We start from the raw sequence: 6,006 nt of genomic DNA on the forward strand, positions 1-6,006 counted from the left end.
ATTTCTTTTAATTTAAATTCAATTAGCCAACATATAACACATCATTAGTTTTTGATGTAGTGTTCAGTGATCCATTAGTTGTGTATAACACCCAGTGCTCATCACATCCCATGCCCTCCTTAATGCCCATCACCCAGTTACCCCAACCCCCCACCCATCTCCCTTTCCACAACCCCCAGTTTGTTTCCTGGAGTGCAGAGTCTCTCATGGTTTGTCTCCCTCAATGATTTCTTCCCATTTAGTTTTCCCTCCCTTCCCCTATGATCCTCTGTGCCGTTTCTTATATTCCACATTTTGAATTTATTCTTGTGTGTGGTATAAGAAAGTGGTCCAGTTTCATTCTTCTGCATGTGGATGTCCAGTTTTCCGAACACCATTTGGTGAAGAGACTGTTTCCCATTGGATAATTTTTCCTGCTTTGTCCAAGATTAGTTGACCATATAGTTGTGGATTGATTTCTGGATTTTCTGTTCTGTTCCATTGATCTATGTGTCTATTTTTGCACTAGTACTATACTGTCTTGATTACTATAGCTTTGTAATATAATTTGATGTCTGGAATTGTGAAGCTTCCAGACTTGCTTTTGTTTCTCAAGATTGCTTTGGCTATTTTGAGGTCTTTGTCCTTCCATACACTTTAGGATTGTTTGTTCTGCCTCTGAAAAATGCTGGTGGTATTTTGATAGGGATTGCATTAAATGTGTAGATTGCTTTGGGTAACACAGACATTTTAACAAACTTTGTTCTTCCAATCCATGAGCATGGAATATTTTTCCATTTCTTTGTGGGATCCTCAATTTGTTTCATTAGTGTTTTATAGTTTTCAGAGTACAGATATTTTACCCTTTGGCTAGGTTTATTCCCAGGTATCTTATGTTTTTTGGTGCAATTGTAAATGGGAATGATTTCTTAATTTCTCTGCTGCTTCATAACTGGTGTGTAGAAATGCAACAGATTTCTAAACATTGACTTTGTATCTTGTGACTTTCCTGATATTTGTGTATGAGTTCTAGCAATTTTTTAGTGGAGTTTTTTATGTTTTCTATATAGAATATCATTTAATCTGGAAATAGTGGTAGTTTCCTTTCTTCCTTGTTGGTTTGAATGCCTTTTATATCTTTTTGTTGTCTGATTTCTGTGGCTAATACTTCTAGAACTATGTTAAATAATACTGGTGAGAGTGCACATCCTTGTCTTGTTCCTGACCATAGAGGAAAAGCTCTGTTTTTCCCCACTGAGATGATATTAACGGTGGATCTTTTGTATATGGCCTTTATGATGTTGAGGTATGTTTTGTTCTTTCTATCCCTACTTTGTTGAAGATTTTATCAAGAACATATGCTTTACTTTGTCAAATGATTTTTGGCATCTTTGGAGAGGATCATATGTTTCTTATCTTTCCTTTTATTAATGAGGTGTATCACATTGATCGATTTCTGAATCTTGAGACACACTTGTAGCCCAGGGGAAAATCCCACTTGATCCTGTTGAATGATTCTTTTAATGTACTGTTGGATTTGGCTTGCTTGTATTTTGTTGAGAGTTTTTGCATCCATTTGGATCAGGGATATTGGCCAGAGTTCTCTTTTTTAGTGGAGTCTTTATGTGGTTTTGGTGTCAGGGTAAACTGGCCTCATAGAATGAATTTGGCAGTTTCCCTTCTTTTTATATTTTTTGAAGAAGTTTGAAAAGGATAGACATTAATTTTTTAAATGTTTGGTAGATTTCAGAGCTGTGCAACCTCTGGCAAGCTGCTAAGCTCCCTGAATTCCAGTCTCCTCAACTCTGCAAGAGAGATAACCATATCTCTATCTCCTGAAGAGCTATTTTCAGGATTAGAGGAGGAGAGGGAAATATGGCTGAGGAGTAGGGGACCCAATTCCAACTGGTGCCCAGAATTGAACTGGATATCTACCAGACCACTCTGAACACCCACAAAATCAGCCTGAGATCTAAGAAGATACATCTGGATCTCTAAAAACAGAATATCCCAGGTGGTTGGTTTCGAGGTACAAAGCAGGGAGCCATGATTCCATGGGAAGATATCAGAGGATAAACAGCAGGGGGAGGGAGCCTGACAGAGAGCAATAACCTCCTGTGCTGAGGACCGGGCACAGACTTACAGACCAGTAGTGGTGGGGAAAGGACCCTAGGGCAGCCCCCCTGATGGAAACCAGAGCAGCAGGACCCTGCAGGCAAACTGAGGGCTGCTGGTGGTTTTAGAAGCACCAAGGGCAGAGATGAGACCCAACATGGAGGCAGGACTAAGAGCGCTGCAGAGGGGTGCACAACCCAGGACATTGCAGTTTATAGCAGCACAGACAGAAACGGAGATAGTGTGGCCTGGAGAGCCCACTGAAGAACAGACTGTGATCTCTCTGCTCTGAGGCAGAGGGTTGAAAACTGTCTCTTCTGCTCTGACTCTCGGAAGAGACACGGAAAGCCACCAGGGAAAGCCGCCAGAGAACAAAAATCCCAAAAGACCAGTTTTCACTGAGCCCATCCCCTGTCACAGGGGCCAGGGCAACTCTGCCCAAACAAGGTTGCCTGAGTAACACTGCAGCAGGCCCCTCCCCCAGAAGACAGGTTGGGAAAACAAGAGGCCAGCAAGCCTTAGGTCCCTAGAAAACAGGTGCATCTTGCTTCGGTTGTGGTCAATAATTTGGACTCTACACATTCCCTCAACCACCCATCAACAGAAAGACTAGGAGGAGTGACCAAAATAGGAAAGACTCAGAGACCGTGAATTCTGCCACAGATTTACAAATGGATTCAGATATAACCAAGATGTCGGAGATGGAATTCAGGACAGCAATTGGGAAGACAACAGCTAGAATGGAGAAATCAATTAAGAGTCTCTAAGGGCAGAAATGAAAGCTGAATTGACAGAATTTAAAAATGCTATCAATGAGATCCAATCTACTCTAGATAATCTAACAGCTAGGGTAAGTGAGGCAAAAGAACGAGTGAGTAACGTGGAAGACAATTTAATAGATAAAAAGGGAAAAGAGGAAGCCAGGGAAAAACAACTCAGAATCCATGAAAATAGAATCAGAGAAATAACTAACAACATGAAATGTTCCAATGTCAGAATTATTGGAATCCCTGAGGCGGGTGGAGAGAGAGAGAGAGGACTAGAAGATATATTTGAGCAATCATAGCTGAGAACTTCCTTAATCTGGGGAATGAAACAAACATTTGTGTCCTAGAAGCTAGAGGACCCCTCTCAGGATCAAGGAAAACAGACCAACACCCGGCATGTAATAGTAAAAGATGCAAATCTTAGAACAAAGGAAACTATCCTAAGGGCAGTTAAGGAGAAGAAAATCCTTATGTACAGAAGGAGGAACATCAGAATAACGTCAGACCTCTCCACAGAGACCTGGCAAGCCAGAAAGGCCTGGCAAGACATATTCAGGGTACTAAACGAGAAGAACATGCAGCCAAGAATACTTTATCTGGCAAGGCTGTCATTTAGAATAGATGGAGAGATGCAGAGCTTCCACGACTGGCAGAAACTGAAAAAAAATGTGACCACTAAACCAGGCCTGAAGGAAATATTAAGGGGGGGGTCTATAAAAGGATAAAGACCCCAAGGGTGATATATAACAGAAATTTACAGGGACAATCTATAAAAACAAGGTCTTCACAGGCAACATGATGACAATTCATGCTGGCTAGATGGCGTCCCAGGGGAATTCTACCAAACATTTAAAGAAGAATTAATACCTATTCTTCTGAAACTGTTCCAAAAAAACGAAGTGGAAGGAAAACTTCCAAACTCGTTTTCTGAGGCCAGCATTACCTTGATCCCCAAACTAGACAAAGACCCCATCAAAAAGGAGAATTACAGACCAATATCCTTGATGAACATGGATGTAAAAATTCTTACCAAAATACTAGCCAGTAGGATACGAGGGTACATTAAAATGATTATTCACCAAGACCAAGTGAGATTTATTCCTGGGCTGTAAGGTTGGTTCAACATCTGCAAATCAATCAAGATGATACAATACATTAATAAAAGAAAGAAAAAGAACCATATGATGTTCTAAATATGTTCAGAAAAAGCATTTGAAAAGTTTAGCATCCCTTCTAGATCAAAACTCTTCAGAGTATAGGGTTAGAGGGTACATACCTTAATATCATAATAGCCATCTATGAAAAACCCACAGCGAATATCATTCTCAATGGGGAAAAACTGAGAGCTTTCCCCCTAAGGTCAGGAACATGGCAGGGATGTCCTCTATCACCACTGTTATTCCCAACATAATATAAGAATTCCTAGCCACAGCAATCAGACAATAAAAAGAAATCAAAGGCATCCGAATCGGCAAAGAAGTCAAACTCTCACTCTCTGCAGATGATATGATACTGTATGTGGAAAACCCAAAAGACTCCATTCCAAAACTGCTAGAACTCATACAGGAATTCAGTCAAGTGGCAGAATATAAAATCAATGCACAGAAATCAGTGGCATTCTCATACACCAAGAACAAGACAGAAGAAAGAGAAATTAAGGAGTCGATCCCATTTACAATTGCACCCAAAACCATAAGATACTTAGGAATAAATCTAACCAAAGAGGCAAAAATCTGTACTCAGAAAACTATAAAATACTCATGAAAGAAATTGAGAAAGACACAAAGAAACGGAAAAATGTTCCATGCTCATAGATTGAAAGAACAAATATTGTGAAGATGTCAGTGTTACCTAGTGCAATCTACACATTCAATGCAATCCCCATCAAAACACCATACATTTTTTTCAAAGAAATAGAAAAAATAATCCTAAAATTTGTATGGAACCAGAAAAGACCCCCAATATCCAAAGGAAGGTTGAAAAAGAAAAACAAAGCTGGTGGCATCACAATTCCGGACTTCCAGCTCTATTACAAAGCTGTCATCATCAAGGCAGTATGGTACTGGCACAAAAACAGACACATAGATCAATGGAACAGAATCGAGAGCCCAGAAATGGACCCTCAACTCTATGATCAACTTATCTTTGACAAAGGAAGAAAGAATGTCCAACGGAAAAAAGAAATTCTCTTCAACAAATTGTGTTGGGAAAATTGGACAGCCACATACAGAAGAATGAAACTGGACCATTTCCTTACACCACACACAAGAATAGACTCCAAATGGTTGAAAGGCCTCAATGTGAGAAAGGAGTCCATCAACATCCTAAAGAAGAACACAGGCAGCAACCTCTTCGACCTCAGCCGCAGCAACTTCTTCCTAGAAATATCACCAAAGGCAAGGGAAGCAAGGGCAAAAATGAACTATTGGGACTTCATCAAGATAAAAAGCTTTTGCACAGCAAAAGGAATAGGCAATAAAACCAAAAGACAACCGACAGAATGGGAGAAGATATTAGCAAATGACATATCACATAAAGGGCTAGTATCCAAAATCTATAAAGAACTTATCAAACTCAACACCCAAAGAACAAATAATCCAATCAAGAAATGGGCTGAAGACAGGAACAGACATTTTTCCAAAGAAGACATCCAAATGGCCAACTGACATGAAAAAGTGCTCAACATCGCTCGGCATCAGGGAAATCCAAAGCAAAACCTCAATGAGATACAACCTCACACCAGTCAGAATGGTAAAATTAACAAGTCAGGAAATACAGATGTTGGCGGGGATGTGGAGAAAGGGGAACCTTCCTACACTGTTGGTGGGAATGCAAGCTGGTGTAGCCACTCTGGAAAACAGTATGGAGGTTCCTCAAAAAGTTGAAAATAGAGCTACCATATGATCCAGCAATTGCACTACTGGGTATTTACCACAAAGATACAAATTTAAGGATCCGGAGGGGTACGTGCACCCCAATGTTTATAGCAGCAATGTCCACAGTAGCCAAACTGTGGAAAGAGCCAAGATGTCCATCGACAGATGAATGGATAAAGAAGAAGTGGTGTATATATACAATGCAATATTATGCAACCATCAAAAAGGAATGAGATCTTGCCATTTGCAATGACGTGGATGGAACTGGA

Source organism: Callorhinus ursinus, unplaced genomic scaffold (assembly GCF_003265705.2).
Source record: "Callorhinus ursinus isolate GAN/ISIS: 27379988/994484 unplaced genomic scaffold, GSC_fseal_2.0 scaffold123, whole genome shotgun sequence".
Lineage (NCBI taxonomy): Eukaryota > Metazoa > Chordata > Mammalia > Carnivora > Otariidae > Callorhinus > Callorhinus ursinus.